Raw genomic sequence first — 22,001 nt, 5'->3', positions numbered from 1 at the left:
TGTGATTTGTGGCTGCTGATGTCTCTGCTCAGTTATTGTTATTTTTTCATCCAGGGTTCTTAGGGGTCACATCTGTATCTATATAGCTTAGTGGTCAGCTAATGATTTGTTAGAGATTGTACTCAGACACTTTGAGCCTATAATTCTTCCCCCTTGGCTCATGGGTCTACATGTGGACTTGGGAAGTATTTTTAAATTTCAGTCAGTTGTCCAGTCAGTCTCAATTTTTATTCCTTTCTAGGTCCTCCCAGATCTACCGTGTGAGTGCACACATCCTTCCAGTCAACCAGAGGTGTGTGGAGAGTTTATGTAGCTCCTCTGTGGAGCTCTCATTTCAAATAACTTCCTATTAAAGTTATGGACCATCCTCTGGTCACATGATTCTTTCCAACTCGAACTATAACTTGAGGCTGCCAGCATTGCTGACTTGGCATTAGCAGAGCCACTGATTGTCAGTGCTGTTACTTTTTACTGATGGCATAGTGGGACGTGGACTTCCATGTTCTACTCCAAATCAAGTCAGCCTCCTTCCAGCAATGAGTCTCTCACTTTTCATGGCCAGCCTCAGCCTGGCATAATTACTGCCCTGACTGACCTGGGGGAAGGGGAGGAGGGAATGTGAGCCACCATGGGCAAGAAAACCACAGACTCCTAGTGTTCTTATATAGAGTTCTAGCAGCTTTTATGAATAAGCATTTCTCAATTTGTTGTTTACCTTTAGTCAATTACTGGAGCTCTGAAATGGTTGTCTATGAGAATTTTAGCCAGTATTATAGTTATTTTTTGGGGGAATGTATTTGACAACCTCTTTATTATAGTTGTTTTGGGGGGAAATATATTTGCCAACCTCTTTACTCTACTACAGCCATTGGTTGGTTGGTTGCATGTTTTGAAATGCTAAAATTATATCTACTTCATGAATATATTCATATCACTAATTTCTCCTACCATTTTGAATCAATAAGAAATTCCTCTTGGTCAAAACCATTCCTTTGTAATTATATAAAGGCTTTAAAATTTTGGTTTCTCCTGTAATCCACTCATCATAACTCTCGCCATACTAAATTGCAAATTACCTACTTAATTATCTTTAACCACCACTAAGCTGTAAGCTCATTATGGTAGAGATTAGGTCTCTTTTGTTCATCAGCTATATTTCCAAGGCCTAGCACAGTCCAATAAGAGGTATTTAGATTCATTTATAAATATTTGCAAAGGAAAGGAGTAAATTTCTCCTGCTCTTATGGATCTTCATCTCATGTAGGTGAGGCTGTGCTGAGGTAAGAGGGAATGCATAGGATATGCAGAAGGCACTGAAACTAACATTCTCCCTGTAAGTAATCAGTTACTGAGTTTTCTTTGTTTAGGAGAACACTCCTTTGCTCTCCAAAGGAGTGAACATTTAGCTCATTGCATTTTACTTGGTGAACCCTCAAGTTGTTTTTGAAGGCACTTAGCATGTAGTTATAGTTTTAGAAGGCAGTGTGATAGAGTGGGAAAACTAGGACTGGGCATTTTGATCTTGCCTCTGTAACTAGTTGAATGTCATCTTCTCTGGCCCTCTGTTTTTTCATTTGTAAAAGGAGAAAGTTGGACTATTTTATTGGTTTTCAAACCTGGCTGAGGAGGAGAATAAACTCTGAACGTTGTCCTGTTGTTAGAATTCCCAGGACTGAGTTGTGGTAATCTGTGTTTGTAAAAGCTCCAATGGTGGGTTTTTTTTGTTGTTGTTGTTGTTTTTGTAATGAGTTTGCACTGGCAAATAGAAGGCATTTGAGAATCCTTGAACTAGATGACCTCAAAGACCCCTTTCAGTCCTAACCTTATTCTCTTCCATTCCTCTCAACAAAAGAGAAACTCTCTTTGGGTTATGCACCTAGGGTTACTCCAAGCCTCTGTGTGGGGAGTGTGTCTTTGAAAATGTAGCTTATTCAGGAAAAAGAAAAGACAGCTTCTGGCTTGATTTTTGTGTGGTCACACAAAACTGAGATTGCGTGTGCACCCCAGGATGAAGAACTTAATGAGAAATGGGAATTGGATAAATAAAATTTACATCGGTTTTGGCTGACTGATCATTGATATAGGTGAGATACTGCCACTTATCTAATAAATGAGGCTACCAGTGTATTTTGATTTCTTTATCCCTTCCAAACCTGCAAGTGAATGTCTGCTCTTGTTTCTTATTTCCCAAGCTTTAGAAAAGCAGTCCTTCCCAGCATGTACTTACTTTTAAAAATAAATTAAACGAGACCTTGACTGCAAAGAGGGTACACTGTGTACTCTAAACAGGACTCCTCTTAACCAATTCCATGGTCTGTTTTTCTGGGAACAGAATGAAATAAACTTGAGGAAAGTATGGCAAATAACTGCCAAGGCCACATAAATGTTCCTGTTGAAATACAGGCATTGCGTTCCTCTTTGTCTACGAGAAATAAAGACCCACCTAGGTCTCTAAAAGGGAAGCTGAGATCAGTGGGATATTCTGAAAATGCTAGTGATCTCTGTGATGCCAGAAGAGAATGCCTTATCTGGATGCCACAGGCCAGTATTTGCTAAGTCAGGCTATCCTCAGGCAAGCCTAGTTTGTGACACAAGGGATGTTCTCCAAGTAGAAGTGCAGACTCTATTTCCCTACTCAAGGATCCCCAGTGAACTTGGTGCTATCGTTTGGCAGGTAGCCATTTTATTTTGAAGGCAGGAAAATAATAAATAGTTTTAACATACAATTTCCTAACCCAGTGATTCTTAGTCTTCTTGAACTGATAAACCACTTTGTTTGATAGAAATGTCTGGTAGTAGTAGATACTTTGATTAAATTATAATATGTGCCCCAGCAGAAACATAATGTATCCACTAAAAATAATATAGATTGGCCAGGCGTGGTGGCTCACGCCTGTAATCCCAGCACTATGGGAGGCTGAGGTGGGCGGATCACCTGAGGTCGGGAGTTCGAAACCAGCCTGACCAACATGGAGAAATCCCATTTCTACTAAAAATACAAAATTAGCCAGGTGTGGTGGCACTTGCCTATAATCCCAGCTACTCGGGAGGCTGAGGCAGGAGAATCACTTGAATCTCCTGGGAGGTGGAGGTTGCAGTGAGCCAAGACCGTGCCACTGCACTCCAACCTGGGCCACAGAGCAAGATTCCTTCTCAAAAATAATAATAATAATAATAATAATAATAATATGGGTTGAGCATCCAAAATCTGAAATACTCCAAAATCTGAAATTTGTTGAGTGCTAACATGACATCACAGGTGACAATGCAGCTGTGCTGCTTAGTTACCTGGAATGCATTCTTTTTTCACTGCATTAATGGTATTTCTTATTTTTACTGTTAAGTATTTGTATGTGAAAAGACAAGAAAATAATTGCTTATTGCCAGCATATAAATTCAGAGTCAGGAAAGATGGTGAGATCAAACAACCACAGATTGTCCAAATGAGTGGCTACACATTGATACCTTTGCTTTCTGATAGTTGAATGTACATAAACTTTGTTTTGTGCACAAAATTATTAAAAATATTATATAAAGATAACTTCAGGCTATATGTTTAAGGTATATATATAACATAAGTGAATTACATATTTATACCTGGATTCTATCCTTAAGATATCTCATGTATACGCAAATATTTCAAAATCTGAAAAAATCCATCATTTGAAACATTTCTGGTCCCAAGCATTTTGGATAACAAATATGCAGCCTGTATATACAAAGAGTGGAACAACATATGAAATGCTTTTGTCTTCAAATAATAAAATGGGATTCAAGATAGTGTGGGAAAATATTGCTAATATATAAAAATAGACGAAAATTATTTGAAAGGACTGTGCAGAATAATAACTGCATAAGAATGATAGCATTAATAGGTTTTTCCTTTCTCATACTTCCTGTAAGATGGTTTTAAAAAATTTATCATATGGTTAATTAACAATGAATGGTATTTAAATGAAACTCATCTAATGGTCTCAGCAGCCATCTCTACCTCCATGTCTTCTCTTTCCTCACACACTCCTTCAGTCAAAGAGTAACAAAGGAACAGGACAACTGCTTTTTTTTACTTTTTTTGAGACAGAGTTTCACTCTTGTTGTCCAGGCTGGAGTGCAGTGGCATGATCTCGGCTCACTGCAACCTCCGCCTCCTGGGTTCAAGCAATCCTTCGGCCTCACCCTCCTGGGTAGCTGGGATTACAAGCATGCACCACCAACCTGGCTAATTTTTGTATTTTTAGTAGAGATGGGGTTTGTCCATGTTGGTCAGGCTGGTCTCAAACTCCCAACCTCAGGTGATCCACCCACCTCGGCCTCCCAAAGTGCTGGGATTACAGGCGTGAGCCACCGCACCCGGCTACAACTGCTCTTATATGGGAAAGAGACTTACGGGTTTGAGTTGACTGTAGGCTTAATATGAATCTGGCATTCTTGAGCTTAGGTGATTTTGGGGTGATGGACCACTAAGCACACCTAGACTATTGTACAAAGCATGAACTCATCTATCTCACAAAGAATATTAACAAATTATATTGACAAGGAGGAACTCTGAGACATGAGTGCTGAAAATGTTGTTCTACCTGCTCCCTCGGTCCTGCACTTGAGTCACCACCTAAACCCGTTCTACTCGAGTCCAAATATAGCTCTTTAATCTGATCCAGTCTTCACTACCATACTACCTACTCTGCTTTAAAATCTTTCAATACTACCTATTTTCTACAGCAGCCAACTTTCAACATGATGTTTCAGTCAAATGAACTTCCAGACATTTTCATCTCTGTCTTTGCTCACACCGTTCTCTCCCTCTGGTATATCTGCTCTCTTCCTTGATAAGTTTTACTCATTTACTCATTGGTAAAAAGCTGCCTTAGTAAGCTTTTATTCATTTACGTAGCTTAGAAATTACCCATTCTACAGTAGTTATCACAAAGCTACCATGGGGTGACTTGCTTTCCCATTTACTCTTCCATTATATTCTTTACATATTACTGTTCCACAAATCATCATGTTATACCACCAGGATTTACTTCCAGTGTTTTTGTTTCCTCTGTTTCCATACATTCAAATCTCCTCAGGGAGGGACCCTACCTTGTTAATCTTTGCATACTGAGATTATGAATATACTTCTAACATACAACAAATAACAATAAATATTTGTTGAATGAAAAACATTGATTTATCAGTCACTGTGTGAATGAGTGAATGAATCAATGAAATGCAGCAATCATTTTCCAGAATAGTGGAATAAGGACCTCTGAAAATCTGCTCAGCTGGATGTGGTGACTCTTGCCTCTAATCCCAGCACTTTGGGAGGCCAAGGTAGGAGGATAACTTGAGCCCAGGAGTTTGAGACCAGCCTGGGCAACATAGCGTGACCTTGTCTCTACAAAAAAATTAATAATAATTTAAAAAATTAGCAAGGCGTGGTTGCATATACCTGTAGTCCCAGCTCCCCAGGAGGCTGATGCAGAAGGATCACCTGAGCCTGGGAGTTCGAGGCTGCAATCAGCCGTTATTGCCCACTGCACATCAGCCTGGGCAACATAGTGAGACCCTGTCTCAAAAAAAAAAAAAGAATAGAAAAGCTTTTTCTCCATAAAAGGAATGAAAATACTAGCAAAAACTGTCAAATGTCAAAATTAACTTTGTCAGAACTTTGTAAATTAACTAAAGGCATGCAACAATTTGAGGACTGTTTAGGAAATATGGCTGAATCTTGATAGGAACAGTGAGCATTGTGGGGTTTTAATTTGCTTAAACCCATCCCTTTCCTCCTAGCTCTGCAGTAGTCTTAAAAACCAGCATCCTCACAACTATGTTTGCTATGGAAACAAGCAGTCTAGAAGTCACTGGAGGAGACATAATGAATTTGAAGCTCCCCAAATATCCAGTCACCAAAGAATTGTCACTATTTGACCTTTCCAGCTCCATTCTCAGGGCTTGCATTAGTTAAACCTGACACAGTTCTCACTTTATGCAAATAGCCCTACCTACAGAGCATTTATCAAAGATAATCAGCAGCAACTGCTTAACAACACAGCTGCCTGAGGCAGGGTTACCAGTTGGGACTAACAAGAGTCTGACCAAAAATCTTCAAAGGAAAACCTTGAGAATGAAATGTCCATAGAGACTTTAAAAAGCTTCAACATGGCTGGGTGTGGTGGCTCACACCTGTAATCCCAGCACTTTGGGAGGCCGAGGTGGGTGGATCATCTGAGGTCAGGAGTTTGAGACCAGCCTGACCAACATGGTGAAACCCTGTCTCTACTAAAAAGACAAAAAATTAGCCAGGTGTGGTGGCATGTGCATGTAATCCCAGCTACTCAGGAGGCTGAGACAGGAGAATTGCTTGAACCTGGGAAACGGAAGTTGCAGTGAGCTGAGATTGTTCCATTGCACTCCAGCCTGGGCAACAAGAACAAAACTCCATCTCAACAAAAAAAAAAAAAAAAAAAAAAAAAAAGACTTCAACATATTCCTTGGAATCTAAAAGGCCACGTGCATGTACCAGGCTATGCACATGCCCAAGTAGGCCTGATGATCATACCTCTGGATAACTTTGAAGCTCTCAATAAGCAGGAAGTAAAGGCTAAGGCAGAGCTATAAACTGACTGCCAGAGCATTGAAAGCATGCCCCAACATGCACAAAAGTCCTTGACAAAGTCTAGAAAATATATTGATTGGTTCAAGACATTTAAGGGAAGCTCTGTCCAATCACTAACTGGCCATTAACCTTACTGATTAGAGACTTCAGTGGCCACACACAACAACAAAATAGGGTATTTTACAGAGTTAGTTCAGGAAAACCACTAAACAAACAAATATATGAACAACTACCACAACAAACAGCAATAACAACAAACTCTGGGAAGGGAGAGAAGGGAAAATCTGATTTCTTGAGCTGGCACATTATATTATTTAGAATATCCAGCTTCAATAAAAGGTTATGACACATGCATAGAAACCAGAAAGTATTGCTCATTTAGAGGAATAAAAACAGTCAATAGGAACTGTCCCAAAAGAAACCCATATGTTGAATATGCTAGGCAAAGACTTTAAATCAGCTATTAAATATTACACATATATTCAAGAACTAAAGGAAATTATGTAAAGAAGTAAACCAAAACATAAGAACAATGCCATACCAAATAAAGAATATCAATAAAAAAAGAAAAATTATAAGAGAGAACCAAACAGTAATTATTTTCAAGAGCACATGAAATATTTTCCAGGATAGATCATGTACTTGGCTACAAAACAACAAATCACAATAAATTTAAAATCAATAAAATCATTCAAAGTACACTTCCAAATCCCAGTGCATTTTAATTGGAAATCAGCAATGGAAAGAACATTGGGAAATCATCAAATATTTAAAAGCTAAACAACACACTTCTAAAAAATATATGAGTCAAAGAAAAAAAATCATGAAGTATTAGAAAATATTTTGAACTGAATGAAAAGAAAATGAAACATATAAAAATTTATGGGATGTGGCTAAAACAGTCATTTAAGTGAAATAGCCCAAAGTTGTCTATATTAGAAAAGAAAGAAGGTCTAAAATTAATAATCTAACATTTACCATAAGAAACTAGAAAAACAGCAAAACAAAAACATAAATCCAAAAGTAAACAGAAGGGTGGAAATAATATAGACCAAAATGAAGATTAATAAAATAGGGAAATAAAATCAATAGGGAAAAATTAATGAAGCCCAAACTTGGTTCTTTGTGAAGATCAACAAAACTGATAAATCTTGATCTAGACTTACCATAGAGAAGACATAAATTACTAAAATGAAGAAGAAAAGGAGGACACATCACTACCCAAGCTACAGACATTGAAAAGGTTTGTAGAGAATACTAAGGAAAATTTATGCCAATATGGTACATCCACAATGGAATATTATTTTTTTAACATTATACAAAATAGTTTTTGTTTTACATGCTACAACATGGATAAACCTTGAAACATTGTACTAAGTGAAAGAAGCCAGACATAGAAGGCCATATATTTCATGATTTCATTTACATGCAATGTCTAGAATAGGTAAATCCATAGAGACCAAAAATAGATTCATGCTTTAGAAAGAGGCCAAAAGGAGGGGAAAAGAGGCAGTGACTGCTGATGAATATGGGGTTTTATTTTAAGGGGTGCTGAAATGTCCTGGAATTAGTTAATGGTGACTAGTGTACAATTTTGTGAATACACTAAAAGGCCTGAATTGAAAGCTGTAAAGGGGTCAACTTTATTGTACATGAATTTTATGTTGATAAAAAATTTTGCAAGACTGTGACAAAATTAATTGGGAAAGATAAAGGCCTCCCTCAACCCCTCCAAAAAAACCTCAAGTGCTTTATATTTGTGTCACTTGAGTCCATTTTTGACACAGCCTTCCACATGGTTAAAACTCAGGTTATGTTGTTTCCCTGCTCAAAACCCTTTAAAGGCTTTCCCAGTATGGTCTGTACCCAGTTGAGATTTCTATTAAAAATGGATATTCTCAAACAGAATTCTTATTAAAAATGCAGATTGCTAGTAGATTAGAATAGTTTCATCAGAATCTTCATTTTCCAAGAGTCTCTTCCTTTAATTCTTACTCTAAGTTTTAAGAACAACTGTTCTAAACTTAAATCTAAAAATCACAAATTTGACTTACAGGGCTTTGTATGGCTTGGTCTTCCCTCCTGCTCCAGCAGCATCTCTAATTCCACTTTTGGTTTACTCTGCTCTACCCACATTGTCTTTCTTCCATTTCCTTGAATGTCTAGGCTCTTTCCTGATCCAGGACCTCTCTAGACGCTGTTTCCATAGCCGGCAATACTCTTCCCACCATTCTTCACCTGGAGAACTCCTCTTCTTCTCTGACAAATTTGTAGAGGTACATCTCTTACAAAGTTGTGCGGAAGCAGGCAATGGAGATAAATCAAGTGAGCTGAAGTGGATGCAGGGAGAACACACAGCTCATCTAAAGGACACAGCAGCTACTCATGGCCACAACAGCCACAGCAAGAACCTTCCAAGGAGACTCTGAGTTCAGACACGCCTAGACGTGACCCAACCACAATGGTCCTTCCCTCCCCACTCTGGTTACTGAAGACAAAGGGCATACACTCTTGAGAGTTCTAGGGTCCTGCCCACTACCTGTTCCTCCCCATAGTACCACAGCTGATGCTCTCTGGAAAGTGCCACTTCCTGGCAGGAGACCAACCAGCACAAAAATAGTGCATTAAACTACTAAAGCTAAGAAAACTCACAGAGTCCTTTTCACCCTCCTGCCATCTCCACTGGAACAGGTGCTGGCATCCATGGCTGAGAGACCAAAGACAGTTCACATCATAGAACTCTGGGCAGACAACCGCCAGTACCAGTCTGGAGGCTGGTAGACTTGCTGGGTGGCTAGACCCAGAAGAGAGACAGCAATCGCTATAGTTCAGCTCTTGGGAAGCCACATCCATAGGAAAAGGGGGAGAGTACTATATCAACGGAACAGCCTGTGGGACAAAAGAGTCTGAACAACAGACTTCTGCCCTAGACCTTCCCTCTGACAGAGCCTACCCAAATGAGAAGGTACCATAAAACTAACCCTGGTAATATGACAAAACAAGGTTCTTTAACACCCCCCAAAATTCACACTACCTCATCAGCAGTGGGCACAAACCAAGAAGAAATCCCTGATTTAACTGAAAAAAGAATTCAGGAGGTTATTTGTTAAGTTAATCAGGGAGGCACCAGAGAAAGGCAAAGCTCAATACAAGGAAATAAAAAAATGATACAAGAAGTGAAGAGAGAAATATTCAAGGAAATAGATAGCATAAACGAAAATCAATAAAATCTTCAGGAAAAATGGACAATAATAGAATTGCAAAATGCTCTGGCAAGTCTCAGCAATAGAATTGAACAAGTAAAAGAAAAATTTGGAGAGCTCAAACACAAAGTCTTCAAATTAACCCAATCCAACAAAGACAAAGAATAAGAAAATACGAACAAAGCCTCCAAGAAGCCGAGGATTATGTTAAATGAGCAAATCTAAGAATAACTGCTGTTACTGAAGAAGATAAATCTAAAAGTTTGGAAAAAATATTTGGGGGAACAATTGAGAAAAACTTCCCCCGCCTTCCTAGAGACCTAAACATTCAAATACCAGAAGCGCAAGAACAATTGGGAATTCATCGCAAAAAGATCATTGCCTAGGCACATTGTAATCAGGTTATTTAAAGTTAAGATTAAGGAAAGAATTTTTTTTGGGGGGGGGGACGGAGTCTTGCTCTGTCCCTGAGGCTGGAGTTCAGTGGCGCAATCTTGGCTCACTGCAAGCTCCGCCTCCCAGGTTCACACCATTCTCCTACCTCAGCCTGGTGAGTAGCTGGGACTACAGGCGCCCGTCACCACACCCAGCTAATTTTTTGTATTTTTAGTAGAGACAGGGTTTCACCGTATTAGCCAGGATGGTCTCTACCTCCTGACCTAGTGATCCACCCGCCTCCGCCTCCCAAAGTGCTGGGATTGCAGGCGTGGTCCACCTCACCCCGCCCAGGAAAGAATCTTAAGAGCTTTGAGAGGAAAGCACCAGGTAACCTATAAAGGAAAACATATCAGATTAACAGCAGATTTCTCAGCAGAAACCCTACAAGCTAGAAGGGATTGGGGCCCTATCTTCAGCCTTCTCAAACAAAACAATGATCAGCCAAGAATTTTGTATCCGGTGAAATTAAGCTTCATATATGAAGGAAAGATACAGTCTTTTTCAGACAAACAAATGCTAAGAGAATTTGCCACTACCAAGCCACCACTACAAAAACTGCTAAAAGGAGCTCTCAATACTGAAACAAATTTTGGAAACACATGAAAACAGAGCCTAAAGCATAAATCTCACAGCACCTATGAAACAAAAGTACAATTTAAAAAACAAAAACTAAAAACAAAAAACCAAGGTACACAGGCAACACGTAACAGTGAATGGAATGGTACCTCATATCTCAGTACTAACATTGGATGCAAACGGCCTAAATGCTCCACTTAAAAGATACAGAATTATAGAATGGATAAGAATTCACCAACCATCTGTTGCCTTCAAAGACTCACCTAACACCTAAGGGCTTGCACAAATTTAAAGTAAAGGTGGAAAAAGGCATTTCATGCAAATGGACACCAAAAGTGAGCAGGAGTAGCTATTCTTATATCAGACAAAACAAACATTAAAGCAACAGCAGTTAAAAAAGACAAAGTGGGACATTATATAATGATAAAAGGCCTTATCCAACAGGAAGATATCACAATCCTAAACATATATGCACCTAACACTGGAGCTCCCAAATTTATAAAACAGTTACTAATAGACCTAAGAAATGAGATAGACAGCAACACAATAATAGTGGGGGACTTCAGTACTCCACTGATAACACTAGACAGGTCATCGGGACAGAAAGTCAACAAAGAAACAATGGATTAAAATATATCCAGGAACAAATGGATTTAACAAATACATACAGAACATTCCATCCAACAACCACAGAATATACATTCTATTCAACAGCACATGGAACTTTCTCCAATATAGACCATATGATAGGCCACACAACAAGCCTCAATACATTTAAGAAAACTGAAATTATATCACGTACTACCTCAGACCACAGTGGAATAAAGCTGGAAATCAACTCCGAAAGGAGCCTTTAAAAACATGCAAATACATGGACATTAAATATCCTGCTCCTGAATGATCATTGTGTCAAAAATGAAATCAACATGGAAATAAAAAATTCTTCAAACTGAACGACAGTAGTGACAAAACCTATCAAAACCTCTGTGACGCAGCAAAGGCAGTGCTAAGAGGAAAGTTCATAGCCCTAAACTCCTATATCAAAAAGTCTGAAAGAGCACAAACAGACAATCTATGGTCATACCGCTAGGAACTAGAGAAACAAGAACAAACCAAACCCAAAACCAGCAGAAGAAAGGAAATAACCAAGATCAAAGCAGAACTAAATGAAATTGAAACAAACAAACAAACAAAATACAAAAGACAAATGAAACAAAAAGCTGGTTCTTTGAAAAGATAAATAAAATTTATAGACCATTAGCAAGATTAACCAAGAAAAGAAGGGAGAAAATCCAAATAACCTCAATGAGAAACAAAATGGGAGATATTACAACCGACACAACAGAAATACAAAAAAATCATTCAGGTCTACTATAAACACCTTTATATGTATGAACTAGAAAATCTAGAAGAGATGAATAAAATCCTGGAAAGATAAACCCTCCTAGCTTAAATTAGGAAGAATTAGATACCCTGAACAGACCAATAACAGTGACATTAAAGTGGTTATTAAAAAGTTACCAACAAAAAATGTCCAGGACCAGACAGATTCACAGAATAATTCTAGCAGACATTCAGAGAAGAATTGGTACCAATCCTATTGACACTATTCCACAAGACAGAGAAAGAGGAAACCCTCCATAAATCATTCTATGAAGCCAGTAGCACCCTAATACCCAAACCAGGAAAGGACATAACAAAAAAAGAAAACTACAGACTAATATCTCTGATGAACAACTCTTACCACTCCTCTTCAACATAGTTCTAGAAGTCCTAGCCAGAGCAATCAGACAAGAGAAAGAAATAAAGTGCATTCAAATCCGTAAAGAGGAAGTCAAACTGTCACTGTTTGCTGATGATATGATCCTTTACCTAGAAAACCCTAAATACTCCACCAGAAAGCTTCCAGAACTGATAAAAGAATTCAGCAAAGTTTTTGGATACAAAATTAATGTACAAGAATCAGTAGCTCTTCTATACACTAACAATGACCAACCTGAGAATCAAATCAAGAACTCAACCCTTTTTACAATAGCTGCAAATAAAAATACGTTACAATACAATACAGTACAATACTTAGGAATATACCTAACCAAGAATGTGAAAGACCTCTACAAGGAAAACTACAAAACACTGCTGAAAGAAATCATAGATGATACAAACAAATGGAAACACATCCCATGATCATGGATGGGTAGAATCAATATTGTGAAAATGATCATACTGACAAAAGCAATCTACATATTCAACACAATTCCCATCAAAATACCACCATCATTCTTCACAGAATTAAAAACAAAAACAAAAACAAAAAAAACCTAAAATTCATATGGACCCAAAAAAAAGTCTGCATAGTCAAAGCAAGACAAAGCAAAAAGAACAATTCTGGAGGCACCACATTACCTGATTACAAACTATACTATAAGGCGATAGTCACCAAAACAGCATGGTAGTGGTATAAAAATAGGCACATAGACCAATGGAACAGAATAGAGAACCCAGAAATAAACCCAAATACTTACAGCCAACTGATCTTCAACAAAGCAAACAAAAACATAAAGTGGGGAAAAGACACTCTTTTCAACAAATGGTGCTGGGATATTGGCAAACCACATGCAGGAGAATGAAAGTGGATCCTCATTTCTCACCTTATACAAAAATCAACTCAAGATGGATGAAGGACTTAAATCTAAGACCGGAAACTATCAAAATTCTAGAAGATAACATTGGAAAAACCCTTGTAGATATTGGCTTAGGCAAGGATTTCATGACCAAGAACCCCAAAGCAAATGCAATAAAAACAAAGATAAATTGCTGGGATTTAATTACACTAAAGAGCTTTTGCATAGCAAAAGGAACAGTCAGCAAAGTAAACAGACAACCCATAGAATGGGAAAAAGTCTCCACAATCTATACATCTGACAAAAGACTAGTATCCAGAATCTACAATGAACTCAAACAAATCAACAAGAAAGAAATAAACAACCCATCAAAAAGTGGGCTAAGGATATGAATAGACAATCCTCAAAAGAAGTTAACTAAATGGCCAACAAACATGAAAAAATGCTCAACATCACTAATGATCAGAGAAATGCAAATCAAAAGCCACAATGCGATACCACCTTACTCCTGCAAGAATGGCCATAATAATAATAATGATGATGATGATAATAATAATAATAAAAAATAGCAGATGTTGGTGTGGATGTGATGAACAGAGAACACTTCCACACTGCTGGTGGGAATGTAAATTAGTACACCACTATGCAAAACAGTGTGGAGATTCCTTAAATAACTAAAAGCAGAACCACTGTTTGATCCAGCAATCCCACTACTGGGTATCTACCTAGAGGAAAAGAAGTCATTATACAGAAAAGATACTTGCACACTCATGTTTATAGTAACACAATTCATAATTGCAAAAACATGGAACCAACCCAAATGCCCATCAGTCAAGGAGTGGATAAAGAAATTGTGATATATATATATATATATATATATATATATATATATATATAATATATTTATATATAATATATATACAAATCTATATATAATATATATAAATATTTATATATTTATATATTTATATATAATATATAAATATTTATATATTATATATTTTTATATAATATTTATAATCTTCTAGAATGTTGTCTTCATAGAATGATTTAGGGAGGGTTTCCTCTTTCTCTGTCTTGTGGAATAGTGTCAATAGGATTGGTATCAATTCTTCTTTGAATGTCTGGTAGAATTCTTCTGTGAATCTGTCTGGACATTTTTTGTTGGTAATTTTTAAATTACCACTTTAATCTCACTGTTTGTTATTGGTCTGTTTAGAGTATCTAATTCTTCCTGATTTAAGCTAGGAGAGTTTATCTTTCCAGGAATTTATTAATCTCCTCTAGATTTTCTAGTTTATGCATGTAAAGGTGTTCATAGTAGACTTGAATGATTTTTTGTATTTCTATTGTGTCAGTTGTAATATCTCCCATTTTATTTCTCATTGAGATTATTTGGATTTTCTCTCATATATATATATATATATGAAGGTATATTAGCCATAAAAAGGAATGAGTTAATGGCATTCACGGCGACCTGGATGAGATTGGAGACTATTATTCTAAGTGAAGTAACTCATGAATGGAAAAAAAACATCGTATGTTCTCACTCATAAGTTGAAGCTAAGCTAAGCTATGAGTATGCAAAGGCATAGGAATGACACAGTGGACTTTGGGGACTCAGGAGGAAAGGGTGGGAAGGGGGTGAGGGATAGAAAACTACAAATTGAGTTCAATGTACCCTGCTTGGGTGATGGGTGCACCAAAATCTTGTAAATCACCACTAAAGAACTTACTCATATGACCAAACACCACCTGTTCCCAATTACCTACGGAAATAAAAAAAAAATTTAAACATTTATAATGTAGGCTAGAAATTCAGATTTTGAGGGGATTGGGTGGCAGCCAAATTCACATATTTTAAAAGTAGTGTCCAGACCAAAAGATCTGCACACCTCTGGGGCAACATGCAGCCTGAATCTCCAGGTGGGATCCCAAATTTGATTGCTTTTGTATCACTTCTTCAGAGTCCACCTCAAACTCTTTAATCCGTAACATATTTCTTCATAGCATCCATAGTGCTTTCCTATATATCTCTTACTGCAACTTGTGATTATATTTAATAGGATTTTTTTCCAGCATCACCACCCATAATTCCCCACCCACAAAGAGGCCAAACAGACCTGCAAGAGTTAATCAGTTCCATATCAGGGATTGTTTGAGAAGCCAATGTCATTGAAGGGTAAGATGGGTAATATGAACTTAGCAAAAATAAACCAAAAACTTCTTACTCACTGACTTCAACCATGGTCAGCTGCACATTCATGGCTGTGAGTGCAGATTAGACATAGAGGCTGATTCCAGATAGGTGATGGAGATAGATCTGCTCACCTGAAGCTTTTCAACACATTCTGTTGCTCATTGTGCTATATGCTTATCTTAATTTCACAGAAGTGCATTTTTATTTCAAATCACTAAACGTGTCTAGGGTTCTGTATAATCTTCCATTTGTTTGAAGAAACAAAAACATTACCACATAATGTAATTAAGCCTATTGGTTCTTGGTTGGGGCTGGATCTCTAACACAATTTACTTTAATGAAAATGGGTTTAGTATTTGGAGACCCAAATATATAGGACTAAAAATGCATTACTGTTTTTCCTCCTTGGTTAAGAGGCGCTAACTTAACCCATATGCTAATCTATTAGATTTATTCATAAATTTAAAAAAAATGTTGATTCCAAGAACCAATTATAAACAATTCTGGCTTGGTAAACTTGGGATCACAAGTCCTATTAGCATAAAGCATCATCTGAGAAGACATTCAGGGATTAGCAATTCTAGGAAGCAATTTCTGATTTTGAATGTTATAACAAAAAAGCTTCAGCTTTGTAAAGAATATTGGACAATCACCTCCTAAATATATAATAACACTTGGTGCTAACACTGTGTCCGGTCCCTGGTCAACCTTCAAGGAATATTTATGAGTGAACAGTTGAATGAATGAATGAATGAATGGATATGTCTTCATAGATTCCCATCAATATTCTGCCATGTACCCAGGGTAATAAAAGCAAAATGACAAGTTTCTTAATTGAAATTGACTTTATAGTTTATCAGAAACCTAATGTGAATCTCATTATTTTGACTTTAATGCTAAGTTTAAAGCTAGACTCTAGAGTGAGATTGCTTTAGTTTGTAACAGCCTTCTAATGTTGTAGAGAGAAAGGTCTCCAACAATCTCCTTCTTCACTTAAATTAGGGATTTCGCTTATTATTATTATTTTTTTTCTTTTTTATTTATTATTATTATTATACTTTAAGTTCTAGGGTACATGTGCATAACGTGCAGGTTTGTTACATATGTATACTTGTGCCATGTTGGTGTGCTGTACCCATCAACTCGTCAGCACCCATCAACTCGTCATTTACATCAGGTATAACTCCCAGTGCAATCCCTCCCCTCTCCCCTCTTCCCATGATAGGCCCCGGTGTGTGATGTTCCCCTTCCCGAGTCCAAGTGATCTCATTGTTCAGTTCCCACCTATGAATGAGAACATGCGGTGTTTGGTTTTCTGTTCTTGTGATAGTTTGCTGAGAATGATGGTTTTCAGCTGCACCCATGTCCCTACAAAGGACACAAACTCATCCTTTTATTATTATTATTATTATTATTATTATACTTTAAGTTCTAGGGTGCATGTGCATAACATGCAGGTTTGTTACATATGTATACTTGTGCCATGTTGGTGTGCTGCACCCATCAACTCGTCAGCACCCATCAACTCGTCATTTACATCAGGTATAACTCCCAGTGCAATCCCTCCCCCCTCCCCGCTCCCCGTGATAGGCCCTAGTGTGTGATGTTCCCCTTCCCGAGTCCAAGTGATCTCATTGTTCAGTTCCCACCTATGAGTGAGAACATGCGGTGTTTGGTTTTCTGTTCTTGTGATAGTTTGCTAAGAATGATGGTTTCCAGCTGCATCCATGTCCCTACAAAGGACACAAACTCATCCTTTTTTATGGCTGCATAGTATTCCATGGTGTATATGTGCCACATTTTCTTAATCCAGTCTGTCACTGATGGACATTTGGGTTGATTCCAAGTCTTTGCTATTGTGAATAGTGCTGCAATAAACAGACGTGTGCATGTGTCTTTATAGCAGCATGATTTATAATCGTTTGGGTATATACCCAGTAATGGGATGGCTGGGTCATATGGTACATCTAGTTCTAGATCTTTGAGGAATCGCCATACTGTTTTCCATAATGGTTGAACTAGTTTACAATCCCACCAACAGTGTAAAAGTGTTCCTGTTTCTCCACATCCTCTCCAGCACCTGTTGTTACCTGACTTTTTAATGATTGCCATTCTAACTGGTGTGAGATGGTATCTCAATGTGGTTTTGATTTGCATTTCTCTGATGGCTAGTGATGATGAGCATTTTTTCATGTGTCTGTTGGCTGTATGAATGTCTTCTTTTGAGAACTGTCTGTTCATATCCTTTGCCCACTTTTTGATGGGGTTGTTTTTTTCTTGTAAATTTGTTTGAGTTCTTTGTAGGTTCTGGATATTAGCCCTTTGTCAGATGAGTAGATTGCAAAAATTTTCTCCCATTCCATAGGTTGCCTGTTCACTCTGATGGTAGTTTCTTTTGCTGTGCAGAAGTGCTTTAGTTTAATTAGATCCCATTTGTCAATTTTGGCTTTTGTTGCCATTGCTTTTGGTGTTTTAGACATGAAGTCCTTGCCCATGCCTATGCCTTATTATGCCCTTGGAAATCAAAACAGGTGTAACCTCTGGGATCTAATCTGTAGGACATCTGCAAAATTTAATGCAAAAGAATGTACTGTTTCTGGAATGGGAATCAGAACCAACTGAGTATAATAATAAGGAAAAGGTAAGAAAAGTAAAACAAACAGGCCATAAAAAAACAAGCTGATATATGAGAAAATATGGGTTGGTATCTGGCTCTGGGAAACACCTCCCCCTACCTTTTTTTGTACTCTAACTGAAAGAGAATTTGATGGAAAGTGGATTGAAATTTATGATAGATAATTTTTACAATGGCAAAAGCAAAGAAACATTGGTCAACATAATCCGAAAACAGGTGTGGCTCTTTCCCCATCTTCCATCTCTCCCTGAATTAGTTCCTTCTGCTCTCTTACTTCCCTGGTCTTCCTGCTTCTTGTTCATTGTCTCCTTAAATTCTCATGGTCTCTACTGCTGATTCTTCTCCTTTATCCCTTGGGAGTCATTTTCTCTTCCTTCCTTTTGTCTTGGAAATAAACAGTGCATGCAAAGCTGTTGTAAAGAGTATTTTGTGTTCTTGTTGAAAAACACTTATTTTATTTGTGGTGACATCTGATCTAGGTTATTTCTAGACACCAAAGCAGAGGTACAGTCCTCCCTTTGGGGATCTTGGAGTCAACCCAATTCATAGTAATTAAAAGGTATCCTGGATGAGAGCTCTGCCTGAAAAAGCAGGTTCACTGTGTTGTGCCATTTGATATTAAGTGAACCTGATGCCTGTTCTGAACCTATTTATCTAACTCTTGCCTAGGTTTTGACCCTGTTGTCTTAGCTATTTGCACATTCTTTGAGCTGCATATCTGGACTCGGGATTACTTGTTTTTTTTCTGCTGACTTTTCAGATTTGTCTGTTACTTCAAGCACTGACTGCTCATTTGAGCTTGGATATATTGCTGATTCTAACCTTTAAAACCAGGGAGGGTTTGCACCTACTTGTTTCTGAATTGCAAATAAAATTTAGAGCAGTATGACATAATGGAAAAGAAAAGATTGGACTCCAGTCAAAATACTTGGGGTTTGAATAGTATCTTTCCAGTTATTGATTTTTTACATTGAAAAAGTCTTTTGATTTCTCTGACTCTTGGATTTTTCAACCCCAAAAATAGTGACAATAATAAATGCTGGATTCCTTGTTTGGGAGGGACCACCTAGGTGGTTTCTCATTAATGCCAAAAAAAAACAAAAACAAAAAACAAAACAAAATAAAAAAACTTCCTTTGTCTCATCCTAATAATGTTCCTCCCAAAAGGTCAGATTATAAACCTTTTTTCTTTTGAGATGGAGTCTTGCTCTGTCACCGAGGCTGGAGTACAGTGGCAGAATCTTGGCTCACTAAAACCTCTGCCTCATGGTTTCAAGTGATTCTCGTTCCTCAGACTCATGAGTAGCTAGGGTTACAAGTGTGCACACCACACCTAATTTTGTATTTTTAGTAGAGACGTGGTTTCACCATGTTGGCCAGGCTGGTCTTGAACTCTTGACCTCAAGTGATCCACCCACCTTGGCCTCCCAAAATGCTGGAATTATAGACATGAGCCACCGCACCTGGCTGTAAATCTGAATGGTCATATCCTATGACAACAATTTGACCTCATTTATACATATGTGGGGTTACTGTTTTTTGTAGATGACATACTTGCGTGGCTCTTTGTGCTGCTTTCCTTCTGTTCCTGTTGTCTCCATTGTCTTGTACCAGGACCCCTGTAGCCTGGCTCTACATACTTCTCTCTGTCTCTTTTCTGTGCTATATAGCATGCCCACATACTACAAATGGTGGTTGGTGGGAAGATAAAGCCATCAGGTCCCACTTTGACCCCAGGCTACATCATAAGCTCCAACTTGGTTTTAACATAGAATCCTATATTGGGTTACTGGGTACTGAATCAGCAAAATAATAGTGTGGTATTTTACTTCCCATTGTTTTTGTTTCTTTGGTATATTGCTTCCTCTAGGACCTCACCCTTCTCCCATAAGGTCTTAGAGAAAGCTACGTACAAGAAATAAAAAGAGTGAGTTTCTAACCTAAAATTGTACTACAGCCTCAAACCTCACTTTAATCCGCAATCCCTTCCAACAAGTTTTTATGAATATTTAAAGAGGTAGTATAGGCAAAAGTCTCTGGTATGATAAGCATCTCTGGTATAGACGCTTAGTGAATACTAGTAACCCTAGGCTGGGTGCGGTGGCTCACGCCTATAATCCCAGCATTTGGGAGGTGTAGAAGGGTGGATCATGTGAGCTGAGGATTTGAGACCAGCCTGGGCATCATGGTGAAACCCTGTCTCTATAAAAAATAAAATAAAATAAGATAATTAGCTGGGCGTGGTGGCTTTAGCCTGCAGTCTCAGCTACTCAGAAGGCTGAGGTGGGAGGATCACCTGAACCTGGGAGGTCAAGATCATGTCACTGCACTCCAGCCTGGGTGTTGGAGACCCTGTCTCAAAACAAAACCAAAACCAAACAAACCAAAAAACTAGTAACCCTGTTTAGAATCTAGCCTTGAATTCCAGAGCTCTGTTACTCAAAACACAGTCGATGCACCAGTGGCATCAGCATTGCCTGGAAGCTCACAAGAAAGAACTGTGGGTTAGACTCCAGAACTACGAATCTGCATTTTACCAAGATTCTCAGGTAACTACTTGGCATATGCCAGTCTGAGAAGCATTGTTCTAGAGTCTACGTGTCCCTCATCCTGTCCTTTCTGCTCCAGTATCCTATTTGCTTCCATACTTGTGCTGCCTATGGCTCCAACTCCTGCTAGGACGGAGAGGCATTTTGTTGTAAATGACATGCTTTCCAAGTTAACTCAGATGATTCTATTGATAAAGTTTAAAGAGAAGCTTGTAGTGGTGAAATTATCTTTTCCTAAAGAGAATTTGGACTAGCATATGTTGAAGAAACCAACAGTAAGTCAGAAAGCACAAGCAGACACAGAGGGGGAGCTCATCAGAGTGTGGTTTGCGACAGGTGTGGAACCACAGCCTTGAGTGGAAACAGGGCCTGCCTTTTTAAGGAGCTAGCTAGTGATGGATACCTCTCCAGAGGATCCTTTGCTTCCAAGAGGAAAAAAGGCATAATTGAACTTACAGATCGTTCTCTTTATAGAAATATGTGAGTTCTGAAGGATAGAAGCTCTGTTAAAATTTCTAGTGAGCTGGTCTAAATTTTGAGTGACTGAAGTGGTAGATTTTTGACTGGCATCTTCCTATTAATATTTATTAGACTTGGATATTATTGAATTCATGGTGGTTTATTTTTAAATTCCTGAACCTTTTATCTGTATTTATGTGTTGCTTAACTATTTTCTTAAGATTCTGTTTTCTTGTTTTATTCTCTTCTTTTCGATTTTTCGCTTTGTTGGATGCTAAGGTGTCATGATGGGTTATTTGAAGAAACTTTTTCTATACATTAAACATTATGGATGATGACTACTAAGTAACATGTAAATCTCAAGTAAAATAAACATTTGGAAAGAGACTAGTGATTGCCAGAGGCTGGGGGAGGGGGCTGATTACAAAGTGTCATGAGAACATGAGAAAATTTGGGAAAGTACTAGAACCGTTCTATTTCTTATTATGGTAGTCATTACCTGAAGGTACACATTTGTGAAAACTCATAGAACTATACATTAAAAAGAGGGAATTTTAAAGTATATAAATTATAACGCAGTAAAAAAATGGGGCAGAAGTTCCAAACTGAAAAACAAATTAAAATAGCTACACTGAATTCTACAGGAACTGGGGCCTGGGGCAGTGTGGTGGTGGGGAGTGGTATGTGTCCCTATTGTTGAGAAGCAAAATGCTATGTTG

The 22,001-nt window shown here is 38.0% G+C and overlaps 1 long non-coding RNA gene across 1 annotated transcript in view; it reads left to right on the top strand.

Moving 5' to 3' along the window:
* The first annotated feature begins 241 nt into the window (after window positions 1-241).
* LOC140712577 (uncharacterized) overlaps window positions 242-22,001 on the top strand; it is a 79,784-nt gene continuing 58,024 nt past the window's right edge. Inside the window, exon 1 of the long non-coding RNA XR_012094210.1 lies at window positions 242-292. This is a non-coding gene — a long non-coding RNA (uncharacterized lncRNA). The remainder of the gene's footprint in view (window positions 293-22,001) is intronic.

Source organism: Chlorocebus sabaeus, chromosome 10 (assembly GCF_047675955.1).
Source record: "Chlorocebus sabaeus isolate Y175 chromosome 10, mChlSab1.0.hap1, whole genome shotgun sequence".
NCBI lineage: Eukaryota > Metazoa > Chordata > Mammalia > Primates > Cercopithecidae > Chlorocebus > Chlorocebus sabaeus.
Note: the sequence above shows the minus strand (reverse complement) of the source record. Positions and strands in the feature narration are given on the sequence as shown.